Raw genomic sequence first — 20815 nt, 5'->3', positions numbered from 1 at the left:
AACTGATTGCACGACTTGCTCACATTCCATCGTGTGTTTGAACACACGTGACGTAGACCGCCAGACCAAAACCCTAAGTGATATCCCCCCAAGTGACACGATTGACGTCTCGTGGTTTGTTAGTCAATTAATGACTTCGTGGTTTGATGGGACGATGAGTCCATGTAGTTGCTGAGTTGAACATGTCATGAGACAGAGGTATAGTTCTTACGATGAAGTGAGCAAGTATTTCTCATTCGGTGGATCGTTGAATATTGATTGTTGAACCAATATCCCTTGGTTTGAGCAAATATTTATCATCTTATCAATTGTTGCTCATGTGATGAATTGTTGAATATTTGATTGTCTGAGCATGTGTTGCTCATCTGATGGATTATTGGCAGCGTACCAAAAATATTAATTAGAATACTGGTCGTTGAACCGAGCATAATTAATAAAATTAATGACCATGAGGTCGTCGTAAAATTATTAAGGTTAGAATCTGGAATGATGATCCTTGGATTCAAACCCTAATTTGATCAATTGATGATCAATTCATGGTTCGTCAGAATTTCAACCATGGGACGAAGGAGGGAGCGACTACATGGGACTGCGGATCAACCATGTAGTGTCCATATGCTCACGTGAGCAAATACGAAGAACTCCTGAAGAGTTGACGATTTGTTGGTGGAAGAATGATTAAATGCTGGCTTAATCATTTATTCAAAAATGCTCGTCTGAGCCTTAGGTGAGAAAACCTAATTAATTATGACGAGGCGAGGGACCGATCATGGAGTCATGAAACCGGCCCTGTCTTGTCCCATGACCACCTGACGATCACTTCATGAAAATCCAAAGTGTTTGGGAGAGTTTTGGACCTGATACGAGCAATTGTGCAAATTAGGTCAAAACTGTGAAAATTGATGGGACCGGCTTCCGTGAGCCAAAGATCCAATCTTGGTCGGTCAAGATAGCGTGCTCGTGTCCCCAAGGCGTCCGCATCTCAGTCCTAAGAATTTTGATATTTTCTGGTGTGCAATTGAGCATCCATTCGAGAAAATATACCAAAATTAGGGTTTCGACGAAACTGAGGAAAACACCATGAGATGATGAAAAATAATTATAAAATAAGGAATGAGGATGCTTGTGACCGCCGTGGTCAAGGCATGGTCGGCCGGTCGTGACCACGGTCTCGTGGTGCTTTTTCCTTAATTTATAATATTTTGATGATTTTATGAAAAATTCATGAATTTTGAGAAATTTGATGAATTTAGGGAGTTTCCATGAATTGAAGGAGTTTTCATGAGTTCAAGGAAGCAAAAAATATTAAAATAATAAAAACAAGGGCGTGTGGGACCGTGGAAGGCATGGACGGCCGGCTTGGACCGGTCCCACGAGTTTTTCATAATTTTTTAATATATTTTAGGTATTTTTGATGATTTGAGGGAATTTTTCCTAATTTGAGAGAAATACCATGAAATCAAGGAATTTGATGAATTCAAGGAAAACTAATAATAAAATAATAAAACAAAGGGGCATGTGGGACCGGCTAGGGCATGGCCGTCCGGCCAAGGCCCGGTCCCACAAGTTTTCATATTTTATTTTATTTTATTATTATTTGATGATTTGTGCAAAATACCATGAAATCAAGGAGTTTTTTTCATGAAATTAGAGAAATAATAATAATAAAATAATAAGGAACCGTGGGGTGTGGGAACGGTTAGGACCAAGGCATGGCCGGTTGGCCAATGGTCACGCCCCACACTCCTTTACTTAATTTTATATTATTTTTTATGGATTTATGTAAGTACCATGAAACCGAGGAGTTTCCTCGAGACGAAGGAGATTTGATAAAATGAGAGAATTTTCATCAAATCATGGAAAATAATAAAAATGCATTAAAAATATAAAACTGGCGTGGGATTGACCAAGACACGGTTGGTCGGTTGTGTGTCCTTGCTCCCAGCACCCTGGTCAATATTTTTAATTATTTATTATTTTCTTCTCTATTTTGCATAGGTTCATCGTTTCGTTGTATTTTTGAAATACTCGTTCGTGCGGTGACTGTTAGTGTATCGTCGTTGAATACACCTTCACCATTTGAATCGGGGCTTACTTAGAGGTATCTCAGAGGCCCAGTTGTTGATTATTTATTACTAATTGTGGAATTCGGTGGAGAATAATTCACAAAACTGAGTAATAAGATGTTTATTATTAATTCATAAGATTAGCTGAGGATTCGACTACGAATTCAGAATAATAAAGTGAGCATTACCAATCCATGGGATCGTAGATTCGACCATAGAATCGGAGTAATTAAGATTTATCTATTACCATTTATGAGACCCGTTGTGTATTCGATCATGAAATCGGAGTAATGAGATAATATAGTTATTGCTATTCTATGAGATCAAGCCGTGGATTCGATCATAGAATTAGAACAATTGTTTATTGCCATTCCATAGGACCAGTCGTGGATTCGACCATGGAATAAGAGCAATTGTTATTGCCATTACATGGGACCAATCGTGGATTCGACCATGGAATAGGAGCAATAATAGATTATTCTGGGAATTCTGTAGTGACTATCACGGCAGAATTAATCTTAATTAGGAATAATTAACTTTGTGGCTCTATACTAGCAGAGTACGCTGTCTATGAGCATTAATTATCCCGATATGAGCTTGTCGGTAAGTCATATCCTTTATATAGTCAGGGTAAACTCGTTATTTGTTCATGAAGACGTTATCGCTCTATACTAGTAGAGCAAGCTGTCTAGGAGCCGTCCATCTCGTGATACTATATAGAAATAATCACTGAAAGTGTTCAGTATTCATGAGATATGCCATTGTCAAGTCGTGAGGCTACATATCTAAATTTACTCTGAGAGAAAGTACTCTCCGTTGAGAGTTCGATGAGAGACCCGTGTCTCAATACTCACGTCTTATTGCTGGATCAGAGCTTCGTATAATTATGAGTTTACGATTTTAGCCCTTGTCGAAAATCCACCATCTACAGATGGCATGCTTCTTAGACTCGTATCTAGATGGCAGCGATTTGAGAATTTTCATCACAATGTCCTTTTCAGGAATAGTCTTACCCATTGCAAAAGATGCATTAACAATTTCAGACACTTTGTGATTAAACTCATCAAATGTATCTTCATCTGCCATACGAAGGTTCTCCCAATCGGAATTAAGGTTTTGAAGCCTAGCTTCCTTTTCACTGGAGTTACCTTCAAATACGATTTCTAAAATATCCCAAGCATCCTTAGACCTAGTGCAATTAGACACATGGTGCTGAAGATTTGGGGTAATGGCATGTATGATGGCATTCAAATCGTCGGAGTTTTGCTTTGCAGCAAGTATCTCGGCAGGACTGTATTCACCAATATTCTTGGGAATGTTTACATCTCCAACTTCCACAACGGGACCATCATAGCCATTAACAATATATACCCATGATTGAAAATCACGTGCTTGAAGAAAAGCTCGCATAGCAATTTTCCACCATAAGTAATTAGAGCTATCGAAGACTGGTGGTACGTTAATAGAGATAACACCTCTGTCCATAGAGTCAGATCTCTACAAACACAGACTTGTAAAGTCTTGAACGTGTTTGCCTGCTCTGATACCAATTGAAAAAGCGGGGGTCTAACAACACCACCCAATATTTCGCTTAGCAATCTGGATGGTACCAAAGACCAATATCCAAGTGTCAATCAATTTAAATCAACAACCAAAAGGTTAGATATTCTAATTGATTGAACAACGCACAACCTGTGATATTTCAATTATATAAACAAATATAATGTGGAATGGAAATAACACAAACACCAGAATTTTGTTAACGAGGAAACCGCAAATGCAGAAAAACCCCGGGACTTAGTCCAGATTGAATACACACTGTATTAAGCCACTACAGACACTAGCCTACTCCACGCTAACTTCGGACTGGACTATAGTTGAACCCCAATCAGTCTCCCACTGATCCAAGGTACAGTTGTACTCCTTACGCCTCTGATCCCAGTAGGATACTGCGCACTTGATTGCCTTAGCTGATCTCACCCACAACTAACAGTTGTTACGACCCAAAATCGCAGGCTTTAACAATAAACAAATTTGTCTCACACAGACAAGTAAAAGGATCAATCTGTCTCCCACAGAAAAACCCTAAAGTTTTTGTTCCGTCTTTTTATAATAATCAAGGCGAACAAGAACCAATTGATAATCCGGTCTTATATTCCCGAATAACAGCCTAAATTAATCAATCACCTCACAACAATTTTAATCGTATGGTAGCGAAACAAGATGTTACGGAATCACAAACGATGAGATGAAGATGTTTGTGATTACTTTTTATGTAGGATCAGAATCTCGCAACAATAATATCTTAGCGAAATTATCAACAACACAACACAACAGCGTCGCAGAATAATTTCAGAAATGATATAATAAACGACGTCAGCTAAAATAATGAGAAAGATGTGATGGTCCTGCGAAAATTAGAGAGTTTGCGAGATTAAGATTTGTAAGGTGGCGAGAATATCGCAAGTTATTTCCGAAAATAAAGGACAGATTAGCTGTCATCCACTATGTATTTCCCTATAAATAGTCGTTCAGTTGTAAAGGAAGAGGAGAGATCTTTTTTGAGTAAGAAACAAGTAAATATGAGAGAGAAAGTCTAGAGCAGAGGTCATTCTTGATTCCTTTATCTTTTTCTTGTAAGAATATTCAAAGATTGATCAATAAAATTAAGAGTTTAAATCTAAAAATGAGTTGAGTAATAATGAAATCATATGAGGGGTGTAATGTAGGATTTCCTGCAACTATATAATGGCGCTAGAAACAGGGACGTATTGAAGATTATTCTAGAAAAAGCTGAAGATTAATATTGAGATTTGTGAAGATTTAGAGTGATTGATTAAGAATTTTACATAATTTCTTGCAATATTGTTAACATTGAAGAAATGGCTAGAAGAAGAAATACATCCGAACAACTGACTACTGTTAGAAGAAGCAAGAGAATTGCTGGGAAAGAAAGAAGTGAAATGGGAGAATCTACTAGAATGAGAAGTAATAGAGAAAATCAAATTCAACCACCAATTCAACAAATACTAGTACAAGGTAGGAATACAGATTATGATAGGGTGAGTATACACACTTGGCAATCAAATTTGGCAGAAGAAGTAGAAGAAGAGCAGCAAACTAGAAACCATAGACAGGTAGAGAGAAATCAAGAAGCAGATGAAGGAATAATTCTCGAAGAAATGCAAAATTTCGCGAGAGAAGAAAGACATGAACGCAGAAGAAGAGAGGCGAAATTAAAAAGACCAATGGACCAAAATTCAGGTGTAAATAAACAAATTTTGAAAGAATTAGAAGAAATGAGAGGAATGCTAAATAATAGAGGAGAAGTAGGCAGAAGACAATTGGATGAAGCAATAGAAGAAGCTGCGAAAACTCCATTTACAAGGGAAGTACAATTAGGAGGAATACCACCGAAATGCAATTTGCCCGCATTAACCAGCATTTTTGACGGAACAACTTGTGCAATTCAACACATTAAAGCCTATGTGAGGTGCATGTTGCAATGGGAAAATCATGATGACGTATTGTGCAAATATTTCGCATCCAGCTTAACAAGAGAGGCGTTAAAATGGTTTGAAGGTCTACCAAAGAATATAATAACATCCTTCAATCATTTGCAGACTACATTCCTAGGGGCATATATAAGTAATAATTCTTCGCGACCTGGTATAGAAGATGTGTTTGGATTAAAACAGATGACTGGCGAAAGTTTGAAACACCTGACTAAAAGATGGAGAACTATGTGTAGCGAAATGGATGGCCGTGTAGATGAGAGATATCTTATATTATCATTTATCAATTCTATGTTTGCAACAAACCTATTGTATATCCAAATTTTCAGAGTCAAGAATACGATCACAATGACTGAATTGCGAGAACTTCAAGAAGAATACATTGCTCTAGAGGAAAGGAAAAATGAAATAGAATCATATCCAGTTGCGAACACCAACTCAAATGCAAGTTTATTACTCAAGCTAATAAACACAGTATCGAATACTTCGCAAGTACAACAAGAGAAGGTGACGGGTAACAATCAACAGAAACTGGTGGCTATGGGAATCCGAGATCAAGAGGAGTATGAAAGAGAAAGAAATTTCTACAATCGTGGTGGCAATAACAAGATTCAAAGACTCGATCAACCACAAGAAACTTATGGAGGTCAAAGACAAAACTATAATAGAGGACAAGGAGGTCACAAGGTAATATGGTAAGAAATCAAGATGCCACCTCTAAATGCAAGTGTGGAGAAAATATGGGAAGCTATAATTTTGATGGAGAATATACCAACACCATGGAACATGGGAACGGAACCGCCTCCAAACCACAGAAGCCATGAGTTTTGTTCTTACCATCATTTTCATGGACATACAACAAATGATTGCAGAAATGTAAAAAGAATTATTTTGAGAATGATAGATCAAGGAAAACTAAACCATTTTTTGGTAGGGCACCCACAATCTCAACCATTGCCACCACCACCAGAGCATCACAAAGTAAACACAACGAAAAAGAAGGAAACATTCTTCATAGAAGTTGGTGCAAAAGCAAAGAATCTATTTTGTCACTCTATCGTACATTCATATAAGACAATCGAAGATTTTCATGACAATGTTTTGAGTAGAGTGTTCGCAAGAGATAACGATGGAAGAGAAATTATGAATATTGCGAAAATCTCGCCACTAGAGGAATGGCAGAAACAGATCATTTATTTTACCGTAGAAGAGATTCCCAAAGGTGAAGAGGTGCATGATAATCCATTGGTAGTAAAATTAGAAATTAATCCAAAACCGAAAGAAGATGAGGATGATGAAGCTGAAGATTCATGGGCAATTAATAGAATTCTAATCGATACTGGAAGCTCTGTGAACATCTTATTTTATCATACTTATAAAACTATGGGAGGAAGAGATGATGATCTTATACCATCAACATATAAGATATATGGTTTTAATAGTACTGCTAACAATCCTAAAGGGGAGGTTACTATGCGAATTCCATTGAAGGAAATATCTTCCGAAATATTATTCTGTGTCGTTGATGTAGAATCACCCTAAAATGCGTTAATTGGTCGACCTTGGCTACATGGGATTATAGGTGTAGCTTCAACTTTCCACCAGTGCATCAAACTCCCTCACCCCAGCGGTGTAGGAATCATAAAGGGAGATTTGGTTAAAGGAAAGAGGTGTTACGAAACTGAGATAGAATCTTGCGAAGGAAGAGCAAACAAGAAGGAAAACTGGCGACACAAAATCAAAGATACACAGAGAAGTGAGAGGTTGATGGTGGATGCAATCGAAAGAAAAGAAGAAGCGATGTTGCAAAACTAATGCTAGTTCAGAATAAAAATGATGAACATACCATTACCGAGGAAGCAGTAGCAGAAAATAATAAAGAAGCAGAGGATGGCAAACGTAATAAAAACAAGAAATGTATGAATTATTAAGTTGTTGCGACACTCTCGCAATAAGTAAAATTCTCAAAAATACATTTTATTGAATGACGAAATTGAGATTGCGAAATCCAAATACAATATGATGATGTGCGAGACTCTCGCAGAGATAATGAATTTTACAGAAGACAATCGGAGAAAAATGACAAAAGAGAAAGGGGCAAACCTTTATGGCGTACACCCTAGTTCGCGAATGCAATTTCTCAAGAGGCAAATGTGAGACCTAAATTACGTCATATAAGGGGGTACCTGTTGCATGGCTCAGGGAAAGGCTACACCGCCACCGGAACCTGAGTCATGGATATTTGGGGTCAATAAAGCCCATTCGGGAGAGGCACCTTGGATTCTCAGCTTAAGCATATGACTTAGATTGGGCGACTAAGGTAATAAGGACTCTCCCAAGGAGTGCAGATCTGATCAAGGCGTCGAGGTACACGGTTGAGTCAAGAGTTCCAGGGACGTTTGACGCGTACTTTGCCATTCTTGACAAGTCTTGACTTATACTGCACTCGGCCTGAAGAAAACCCCACTTAGGGTGCAGTCTCGTAACCATAAGCCCTATAGGTAAAAGGGATAAGAGGCTGCGAAAACAACTGGTTGTTGTTAAGACTGGATGGGAGGAGCTAACCTTGTATGGTAGAAGTACGCCTCCTTGAAGGGGCAACCAGGGGGGAGATAAGGGCGGCACCCTCCATTAGGGAGCTGATAAGTGTCTTAAGACGCAAATGTCATGAGGCTTTTTACTCGCAAGGGTATTAAGGCTTGTCATATTTGTGCAACAATCCTGAAGAGGCAATAATACAAAAGAAAAAGATAAGACGAGATCAATGGGTTTTCGCATGAAAGTGCGAAGACGTCCTGCGATTTCGTCGCAAGAAGGCAATGTCATGGGGCTTTATTTTCGCAAGAATATTTATGCCTGTCATATTGTCGCAACATTCCTGAAGAGGCCACAATACAAAAGAAAAAGTTAAGGCAAGATCAATGGATTTTTGCATGAAAGTGCAAGAACGCCCTGCAATTTTGTCGCAATGACAAGAGGTGGCATAATAAGACCTTTAATTAGGAAGGCAAAATAAGACCACACAGGAATGAGATTTTGAAAAGAATCAAAATTCACTTCGCATAAGATTGCGAAGTTATACATAATTAACTGTGAAATTGAGGCATAAAATAAGAAAAATTTATAAAATCTCTCATTTGGGCACAAATAACAGAGGCAAGTATGGGAATGAATGAAATTAGAAAATGTTATTTGTCTCCATATGATAGATTTACTGAAAGATTCAAAAATTAATGATTATATTGATTAACTGTATTGCAAGGAATAATTTTTTTAATGAATGCAGGTCAAAATAAAAGAAACACAAATATACGAAAAGAAGGAATAAATGTACAAGTATTACAGAGAATCAAAGAAAGAAACAAAGACTACTTCTTAGTTGATCCTTCATTATCTTCATCAGACTTGTTCCCTTCTTCGTCTGCGTCAGAATCTTCATCACCATCAGAACCTTCATCACCATCAGATTCTTCATCATCAGCTTCGCTATCAGAAATAATCAGACTGGGAGTATTCTGTGGGATCTCTTCCAAGAGACAAGGATAATCATAATGAGGGATATTATGATCGTCACAAACCATCTGGATAATTTGATTGCGAAAATGCATAGCATCATTCTTAAAATTCGCAATAGTGATCTTGATTTGATTCTTTAATCTAGAATACTTGTCGTTGCGAGAAGAAAGATTCTTCGCGAGTTCCTCCTTTTCAGCTTCGAGTTCCTCAATCTTTTCACGATATCTACTTTCAAAATCTGCGAGCAAAAGACAATTAATTATTAACTTGATGAAAATTCATAAGAAGCAAAAGATTAGTAAAGAAGAGCAGTTAGTAACCTTCTCTGTCAGAAATCATACCTCTAATCAAGGTTGTTTGCTCAACTTGGAGACTAACATTTACACCTAAATCTTTTCTGGCATCATCTAAGATTTTCGCATCCCAAACAAATTCATCCTCATTATTTATAAGAAGACGAGAACGAATTTGATTCTCCCTTTCGCAGAGTTCGATGTTCTTGCGGCTAGCTTCAAATCGTTCAAGTTGAACTTCAAGAAGAGTCTCTTGGAATTTCGCCAAATCCTTAGCACCTTGATCAAAGATGCGATCCTTATCATCTATGAGACCGCTAATTTTGGTTCTTAACTCATTGGTTTTGTCTTTAGAATCAAGAAAGAGACGCTTAAATCGGTTGGCTATGCCTAAACTAGATCTATGGTCAATTTCTAAGAGGCGAAATTTAGATCTAAGCTCATTTAGAGAAAGAGATGAAATTCTATTATTTGAGAAACTATTTAAGGAATTATTAAGACGCTCAAGAAGGGTATCATTATCCAAGGCATTAGGAAATGAACGAAGAAGGGTAGCTTCATCAGAAAGACCATAAATGTATGCAAAAAGGATCATTTAAATAAGATAAGACAACAGGATGAATGAATCAAGGGAAAAGTGAAAAGTAACATGCCGTAAAGCTGATTATTAGCTTGCTGAAGACTAGAGATTTTGTTCTTATACGAAGAAGAATCAATTTCTAGTTGTCTATTTTTCTCGCGAAGACCCTTAACTTCAGCTTCCAATTCTTCATTCTTTGTGCGAAATTGAAGATTCTTCTTTTCATGATTTTCGCGTCTCCTCTCTAGATCCGAGGCAACAGCGAAAGAAGCTTTTCCAGCCTGCGAGAAAATATAAAAAATATTAATATAGAAAGAAATTTTGAGTTATGACAATGAAGAAATAAAAGGATAAAAGTATACCAGACTATTGAGGGAATGAAGGAAGTCGGGAGTCACTGATCTAGAAACTCCACGAAGAGAACCATCACCATCCAGCAAAGGGACATCGCAAATTGTAGCGAGAGCTTTGCAGGTATTAGCGAATTGGCTATTTCCCATTCCTTGCAGAGAATCAGAAAAGAGGCCAGGGAGCTTAGCCATAGAAGATTCAGGTGGAAAATCTTCACTTGCGGCAAGATCATCATTGTCCTCATCATCCTTGTCACTTTCAGAATTTTCATGAGGAGGAATATTTGAAGGATAAGAAGAATGGACTTTCCTTTTCTTTGAAGGAGGATCAGTTGATTTTCCTCTGCGAAGAGTACCTTTGCTTTTATCACAAGTCTTCACAACATCAGCAGGTTCTTCTATTTCAGCAATAATCTTCACACACAGATAGAAATAAGAAATGGAAGCAACAGTATACTGTTTAAAATCATAAGAGAAAATTTCTTACCTCATATGTGTATGAGCGAAGAGCTAACAGAGTACTAGCTTTCCCAGTCCTGTTATAACTATCTTTCAGTTTTTGGATCTGCAGAATGTCGCAAGAGTTAGCGAACAAAATAATAAAGACAAATAAATAAATATAAAGTGAGCTAAATTGGAAGAAACACACCTCTTTCTCCTTCTCGGGCCAAGAGAAAACCCAAGGCTGATAAGCAGCGAGATTCGCAGGAAGAACATTTGACCCAGCAATGTAAGGTCCTTTTAGCATTAAAGGAAAAACACACCATTTATCATCTTTGGATTGGCGAGGAGTTGTGTTTTTACCAGAATATCAGTCAATATCTTGCATGAGAATTTTAGCTTCATCAATGTTATTTTTCCTTTTTAAGCGAATACCCCAGCGAGTATTCTCTTTCTTCATGGAGATAAGTTCATAGTTCTCAAAGAAACTCGCTACTGTGTATTTCTCAACAATTATCTCTAGGTCTGCAAATTAAGGATCCCTAAATTCTTTGGAGTACATAGATCCTTTACCAACACCACAGTTAGCGAACTCTAGCATCAGACGGATGCAGTCCCCACTCAGTTGGAAGATAGCTCGCGAAAATCCCGAGTGATCGAGAATTTCATAGAATAAAGGAAGATCTGGGTCATAAAGAGGAATAGGGAGACCTGCGAGAATCTGACCTAGCGAAATTATGATTGATTGATCATCACAGTACTGTTCATAGAAAAGTTTGACAGAAAGAATTGACTTGGCATTTTCACCAGGAATGGTAAAGAGTGTGAAACCTTTATCAGCAAGATCTTTTTGGACATCTTTTAAATTCTTCTCATGTCTATGACCACTTAGAGCCATATTTGAATATAGAGTATGGGAATGAATAAAAAGTAAGAAGATTGAAGGGGGAAAAATTACAGTAGCAGAACTTGCAGAATAATAACATATTTGCAGAGATGAGAGAATAAAAAGAGAAGAGAAAGTAAAAAGAAAGTGGAAAGAAGAGTATATAAAGGAGATTTTTTTTTACTCGAAGAAATAAACACCATTAAGACGAAAAGACGTGAGCGGTTGAAAAGCAGCGGTTACAGAAGACGTGTCAAGAAACGGATGGAAGAAAGAATACGTGTGATAAATGCAGAATATGAAGAGATGAACAGCTGCGGTATTTCTCACATCATTCTCTACTTCGCAGAAAAGATATGAGAAGAGGAAAGATGTAGGATCAGAATCTCGCAACAATAATATCTTAGCGAAATTATCAACAACACAACACAACATCGTCGCAGAATAATTTCAGAAATGATATAATAAACGACGTCAGCTAAAATCATGAGAAAGATGTGATGGTCCTATGAAAATTAGAGAGTTTGAGAGATTAAGATTTTTAAGGTTGCGAGAATATCGCAAGTCATTTCCGAAAATAAAGGATAGATTAGCTGTCATCCACTATGTATTTCCCTATAAATAGTCGTTCAGTTGTAAAGGAAGAGGAGAGATATTTTTTGAGTAAGAAACAAGTAAATAGGAGAGAGAAAGTATAGAGCAGAGGTCATTCTTGATTCCTTTATCTTTTCTTGTAAGAATATTCAAAGATTGATCAATAAAATTAAGAGTGTAAATCTAAAAATGAGTTGAGTAATAATGAAATCATATGAGGGGTGTAGTGTAGGATTTCCTGCAACTACATTTTATATCTTGCCTATCGGAGAACTCTCACGATCTCAAGCCAATCAATATGATTGTACTGTTACGATAGAAGATGCAAGATCAGATCACACAACTACGATAAAAGTAGTATCGGTATGGCTTCACAATCCCAATGAAGTCTTTAAGTCGTTAACAAGGTTTTAGAGAAGAAAACTAAAGATTAAAGGAGAATCGACTCTAGCGAGCGCACTAGTATCACACGGACGTGTGGGGATTAGTTTTGCTCAAAGCTAGATGCTCCTTTATATAGCCTTCAAATCAGGGTTTTGCCTTAGTTACAAAGAAATCCTTATTCACTGTTAGATGAAAACCTGATTTAGATTCAAGCTAATATTTCTCAACCGTTAGATCGAAAACTTAGCTTGTCATACACAAATGACTATACGCTTCTAGGTTTGTTAACCGCACCCAAACGTGTACATTGTTGGTTCAACAATAGTCTACCCAAAGAGGTTAACCATATGAGCGTTTTATACCAACCATGTTCTTCTTCACCATAACTAGTTCAATTGACTCAAATGAACTAGTTAAGAGAGTTGTTCAATTGCAAGAAAATATTATGTAACTACACAAGACACAATTGAAGCAAAGATGATTTGATTCACTCGAATCGGTTCATGAACTTTAATAGCCACGGTTTACAAATGCATTCCTTAGTCTTTTAAGATTAAGTTCAGAAATTATCTTTAGATATATTACCTTCTCAAATTCGCAGACTAGGTTCGCGGACTTAAGACACCGGATAGAGTTTACAAACACCAGCAGAAATTCTCGAGTTCGAGAACTTTGCCGGTTCGCGGACTGGGTTCGCGGACTTGGATCACACAAGTAGTTTGTCAACTCCAGCAGAAATTCTCGGGTTTGAGAACTTCGGCAGTTTGCGGACTGAGTTCGTGAACTTGGCACTTTCCATTCTTCCGGTTCTCTTGATCAACAAAGTTCGAAAACTTCGGTTCAACGAATCCATTGGTTATGTAATATAAACTCTCATTCCAATCATTGAAACATTCTTAGAGGACGTTATATAGTTGTTACATTATTTCTCGTCAAAGAAATTTTTAAAGTGATTGAAACATTCATGACTTTCGTCACTAGGTAAAGATAAACTTGGTCGAAGCGAAAAGATTACCAACACATATTTCGATATATAGATAGGCGAGGTATACTCAGATCGAAGTACCAAATGTGTATAATCTAGTATATATATATAACATACGACTTTTGTCTCAATGAGTAGGAGATAGAATAGATAGACTTTTGAGTGACAGATAAGTTCAAGTCTCCACATACCTTTTTGTCGAGAAGTTCCACCGGTTCCTTGAGTAGATCTTCTACTTGTATTATGAATCGCCATGAAGTCCTTGAGATCAACTACACTTACTATCCTAGTCCGAGACTTAGCTATAAGAGACTAAAAATCAAGACTTATAGTTTTGATCACTAATATTGACAAGCATGCTTGAGATAGCAACACATGCGAGTTTGAGAGAGCAGTGCTCTAACAGTATCGGTCTGGCTTCTCAATCCAAATGAAGTATTTAAGTCGTTAACCTGGTTTAGAAGAAGAAACCAAAGGTTAAAGGAGAATCGACTCTAGCTTAGCACAACTAGTATCACACGTAAGGTGTAGGGATTAGGTTTCCCAGTTGCTAGAGTTCTCCCTTATATAGTCTTTCAAATCAGGGTTTGCAATCAATGTTAGCTTGGTAACAAAGCATTCAATATTCACCGTTAGATGAAAACCTGATTAGATTCATGCTAATATTTCTGAACCGTTAGATCGAAAAATTAACTTGTTATACACAAATGAAATGTCCAATTTTGGGTTTATGAACCGTACCCAAACATTAACATTTGTTGGTTCATCAGTAGTTAACCAAAGGTTAGCCATATGATCACTTTCATATCAACCATATTCTTCTTTACCATAACTAGTTCAAATGACTCAAATGAACTAGTTAGAGAGTTGTTCAATTTCAAGGAAATCTTATGTAACTATACAAGACATAATCGAAGCAAAAACAGTTTGATTTACTCGAATCGGTTCATGAACTTTATAGCCACGGTTTGCAAAAGCATTCCTTAGTTTATATAAACATGAGTTTAAGAACAACCGGTTTTAGATATAACCACTCAAGTTCGCGGACTGGGTTCGCGGACTTAAGCTCATGGAAGGAGTACACAAACTCCAACAGAAATTCTCGGGTCGAGAACTTCCGCCAGTTCGCGGGCTTGGCTCACGCCACTTCCATTTCTCTTGATCAACAAATTTCGCAAACTTTGGTTCAAGGAATAAAGACTTATACATATATGTGTTTCCACAACAATGCTTATATCCTACCAATGGTTATGTAATCTAAACTCTCATTTCAATCATTTGAAACATTCTCAGAGAACGTTATATAGCCGTTATTCACAGACCATTTTTCGTCAGAGCAATTTCCAAAGTGATTGAAACATTACATGACTTTCGTCACTAGGGAAAGATGAATTTGGCTAAAGCGAAAGCTTACCAACACACTGTATATGGTGCATTTTCAACAAGGGCTAAAATCGTAAACTCATAATTATACAAAGCTTTGATCCAGCAATCAGACGTGAGTATTGAGACACGGGTCTCTCATCGAATTCTCAACGGAGAGTACTTTCTCTCGGAGCACATGTAGATATGTAGTCTCACGACTGGACAACGACATATCTCATGAATACTGAACACTTTCAGTGATTATTTCTATATAGTATCACCAGATGGAAGGCTCTTACACAACTTGCTCTGCTAGTATAGAGCGATAACGTCTTCAGGAAAAAACAACGAGTTTACCCTGACTATATAAAGGATATGACTTACCGACAAGATCATATCGGGATAATTAATGCTCCTAGACAGCTTTCTCTGCTAGTATAGAGCCACAAAGTTAATTATTCCTAATTAAGATTAATTCTGCCGTGACATTCACTACTGAATTCCCAGAATAATCTATTATTGCTCCTATTCCATTGTCGAATCCACGACTGGTCCCATGGAATGGCAATAACAATTGCTCCTATTCCATGGTCGAATCCACGACTGGTCCCATGGAATGGCAATAAACAATTTTTCTGATTCTATGATCGAATTCACGGCTTGATCTCATAGAATAACGATAACTATATTATCTCATTACTCCGATTTCATGATCGAATCCACAACTGGTCTCATGAATGGCAATAGATAAATCCTAATTACTCTGATTCTATGGTCGAATCTACGATCCCATGGAATGGTAATGCTCACTTTATTATTCTGAATTCGTAGTCGAATCCTCAGCTGATCCTATGAGTTAATAATAAACATCTTATTACTCAGTTTTGTGAATTATTCTCCACTAAATTCCACAATTAGTAATAAATAATCAACAACCGGGCGTCTGAGATACCTCTAAGTAAGACCCATGGTGAAAGTGTGTTCAACGACGATGCACTAACAGTCACCGCACGAACGAGTATTTTAAAATACAACGAAACGATGAACCTATGTAAAATAGGGAAGAAAATAATAAATAGTTAAAAATATTGACCAAGGTGCTGGGAACACGGACACAAGACCAACCGACCGTGTCATGGTCAGTTCTACGCCAGTTTTATATTTTTAATACATTATTTTCCATGATTTGATGAAAATTCTCTCATTTGATCAAACCTCCTTCGTCTCGAGGAAACTCCTCGGTTTCATGGTATTGTCATAAATCCATAAAAAATAATATAAAATTAAGGAAAATAGTTTGGGGCGTGGGGCGTGACCATGGGCCAACCGGCCCTGCCTTGGTCCCAGTCGGCCCTACACCCCACGGTTCCTCATTATTTTATTATTATTATTATTATTTCTCTATTTTCATGAAAAAACTCCTTGATTTCATGGTATTTTGCAAAAATCACCAAATAATAATAAAATAAGATAAATTATGAAAACTTGTGGGACCGGCCCTGGACGGACGGTCATGCCCTAGCCGGTCCCACACGCCCCTTTGTTTTATTATTATTTGTATTTTCCTTGAATTCATCAAATTCCTTGATTTCATGGTATTTCTCTCAAATTAGGAAAAATTCCCTCAGATCATGAGAAAATACCTAAAAAAATATTAAAAATTATGAAAACTCGTAGGACCAGGACCTAGCCGGCCGGCTGCGCCTCCACGGTCCCACACGCCCTTGTTTTTATTATTTTAATATTCTTTTTCTTTCCTGAACTCATGAAAACTCCTCCAATTCATGGAAACTCCCTAAATTCATCAAATTTCTCAAAATTCATGAATTTTTCATAAAATCATCAAAATATTATAAAATTAAGGAAAAGGCACCACGGGACCGTGGCCACGACCGTCCAACCATGCCTTGGCCTCGGCGGTCCCACGCCTCCTTATTCCTTATTTTATAATTATTTTCCATCATCTCATGGTGTTTTCCTCAGTTTCGTCGAAACCCTAATTTTGGCATATTTTCTCGAATGGATGCTCAATTGCACGCCATAAAATATCAAAATTCTCATGACTGAGACGTAGACGCCTTAGGGACACGAACACGCTATCTTGACCGACCAAGATTGGCTCTTTGTCTTACAGAAGCCGGTCCCATCAAGTTTCACAGTTTTGACCTAATTTGCACAATTGCACGTATTAGGTCCAAGACTCTTCCAAACACTTTGGATTTTCATGAAGTGATCATCAGGTGGTCACGTGACTACCCAGGGCCGGTTTCATGACCCCATGGTCGGTCCCTCACTCCGTCATAATTAATTAGGTTTCTCGCACCTAAGGCTCAGACGAGCATTTTCGAATAAATGATTAAACCAGCATTTAATCATTCTTTCACCAACAAATCGTCAACTCTTCAGGAGTTCTTTGTGTTTGCTCAGTGAGCATATGGACACTACATGGTTGATCCACGGTCCCATGTAGTCGCTCCCTCCTTCGTCCCATGGTTAAAATTCTGACGAACCATGAATTGATCATCAATTGATCAAATTAGGGTTTCTGAATCCAAGGATCATCATTCCAGATTCCAACCTTAATAATTTTACAACGACCTCATGGTCATTAATTCTATTAATTATGCTCGGTTCAACGACCAGTATTCTAATTAATATTTTTGGCACGCTGCCAATAACCCATCAGATGAGCAACACATGCTCAGACGATCAAATATTCAACAATTCATCACATGAGCAACACTTGCTCAGATGATAAATATTTTCTCAAACCAAGGAATATTGGTTCAACAATCAATATTCAACGATCCATCGAATGAGCAATACTTGCTCACTTCATCGTAAGAACTATACCTCTGTCTCATGACATGTTCAACTCATGAGTTTCAGAACATCATGTTCAACTCAACTACTACATGGACTCATCTTCCCATCAAACCACGAAGTCATCAATTGACTAACATACCACGAGACGTCAATCGTGTCACTTTGGGGGGATATCACTTAGGGTTTTGGTCTGGCGGTCTACGACACGTGTATTCAAACACACGATGGAATGTGAGCAAGTCGTGCAATCATTTGAATGAATTCACGAGGTAGTGGGTGGAAAATCGACCAAGTATCCACACGTTGAGCAACTGGTTTCAAACACGATTTCCACTTCCACACTCCTTGATTCCATCAACTGTCACACTTCATGGGGTCATGGTATCTAAAATTTCAGCAATATAAATAAGTCTCTGAATTTTGATTGAATGATCGGCATCAACAGTATCATCAATCTCACGTCTCATCGACAACACGAGATCATCAACTCATCAATTGAGAAATTACTGTCAATTGAGCAATTTCAATCATTCAGAGCTTATCATATTAAGAATTCACACACCCATAATTTTTGATTACCATTGATTCCACACATTTCCTAGCTTCCCTCTTACAGATCAACCCATCCTCTCTTGTGACCGAATTTACTCTGGAACGGTCATTGTCTTGATTTAGGCCGGAATACTACAGATTGATATCTCGAATCTAAAGCACCCCCTTTGCAGCGGTGCATCTGTGTGAGGTTTAACATTTCGCTCGGTTCTAGGAGTCTCCTCCGTACGGTCGTCTCCTCAATTCCTTAAAAACCAGCAAATCGTTTTTCCCTATCTACAGATTGGCGACCACAGTAGGACATCATTCTCTCAGTTGCAATCTCACAATTCCACAAGATGGTTGATCTCAGGTCAGGTTCCGTTACGAATCCTAACACAAACCGTGCTAGCACTAGCAACAACAACAATCAGAATATCCCGGAGACAATTCCGACTCCAACACTGATGGTAGTGAAATTAATCCTCCTCACGTCAAAGGTCATCCACTGTCCGGACGACACCCTGAAGAAGTTAGAGGATATCCACCACCTACCATTGTTGATCTTATCAAAGCGCAGGAGACTCTTGCAAAGAATCAGACTGACATGGCTGCTACACAGAAGGAGCTGTGTAATTATCTCAAAACTCTTACTGACAAGATTTCAGAGAAAACTCAAGAGAAGGGAAAGGAGAAGGAGAAATCCTCAGATGACGATCCTGAAGTAATTCCAATCCATACAGTAAAAGACGACGAAGTCCGCAAAACTGCTGCAGACAACTCATCAGCGAAGGGATCATCGAACTTCATCACTCGTGAGGATCTGGAGCACCTCTTGGAGAACCGTGGAAAAGACAAAACATCGCATGTCCATCGTCATCAACCTCCTTATCCTGCCGCTACGCAGAGGATTCCACTCCCCAAAGGTTACGTTTCTCCAACCTTCACCTTATATGATGGAACTGGCAATGCTCGGGAACATGTCTCTCATTTTCTCGAAGCCCTTGGAGAACATGAACATAATCATGTTGTTTGTCTCAAGGAATTCTCGAAGTCTCTGAAAGGCAGAGCATACACCTGGTATAACAACATCGCATCCGGGACTATTAGCAATTGGGGAGAAATGGTTAACGCATTCTACAGGAAATACTTCTTCGTGTAAGAACAAGTCATCCTCTCCGACCTTGGAAGAATTTTTCAGAGCGTCAGTAAAAATCCCAATGATTATGTGAAAAGGTTCAGAGTCCAAGCCCTGGGTTGTCATGACCCAAACGTCACGGAGCAACAATTGGTGGACTTGTGCATCAATGGCATGCTCCCGGTCTACAGGGCCCTGCTGGAGAACCTTCGATTCCAGACTTTCTCAGAGCTTCACGAAGCTGCGAAAACGTCGGCAACCACTGCACCCGCTCTTTTGGAAAGATCAAAGTCTACAAAGACTGAGGATTCAAAAGACACTCGAGGAAGCAGGCGTTTGATCAACAAGCAGTACAACCTGCAACCTTCAACAAATGCTGTCGCAGAAGGGAGTAAGCGAAAAGCAGAACCACAACACAAGCAGACTTCCTCCACCCCTTCAAAGGCACACAAGAAGGAGAATTCAAAAGTCCCTCCTCAGCATACGGAATATCCAGAAGCACATGATTTTCCCTGTTCAATGGAAGAAGTTAATGAACTACTCGATGCCTGGATCCAAGATGGTGCAATCAAATTTCCTTATGTCAAGAAGGAACCAACTGAAGAAGCCATGGAAAATCATCGGTATTGCCTCTTCCATAGATACGTCAGCCATCCCGCAAGTGATTGCAAAATTTTGAAGCGCATATTCAAAGAAAAGGTCGAATCAGGAGAGCTCAACCTGGGGACTGAGGGAGTACACAAAAACCCCCTCCTAGTCCGAACTTTTACCATTTTTGAACCTCCTGTCAAGAAAGTGGTCCAATCTCTGATCGAACATGTCTGTGAGTTGTTGTATCTTTCGAAAGCTCAAAGGAAAGACACGTTTGCTGCATTGAACCACATCGTGTCCGGAAAACGCCTGCTGATCCAAGAGACCACCACCGAACCTTCAGCCACCGACAAAGAAATGTATGATTGGGGACTGCTCACCAGAGTGCACATTTAAGGAAATGAGTTCAAGAGGGCGTTCGTCGATGTTGGTACCGCTGTCAACATCATCCTTTTGAAAACTCTCAGAGCTGCTGGTATTACTCGACAGGAAGCCACCCACGCTCCCATAGCAATCAGGTACCACGAACGAATCTCCAGAGAAACATACGGCTTCATCACTCTCAAATTTACGGAAAGATTGATCTGCACTGAGGCTAAGTTTTTCATAATCCGGGAAGACCCTGAATACGACATGGTCCTTGGAAGAACTTGGATTCATGCTGGAAGGATAACGATGCCTTCAACACATCCTGTCATCGACAAGGATTCTGAGTCATAAGACGAAGTAGAGAACGCACCATCGTTTGAGCATC

Source organism: Papaver somniferum, chromosome 1 (assembly GCF_003573695.1).
Source record: "Papaver somniferum cultivar HN1 chromosome 1, ASM357369v1, whole genome shotgun sequence".
NCBI lineage: Eukaryota > Viridiplantae > Streptophyta > Magnoliopsida > Ranunculales > Papaveraceae > Papaver > Papaver somniferum.
Note: the sequence above shows the minus strand (reverse complement) of the source record.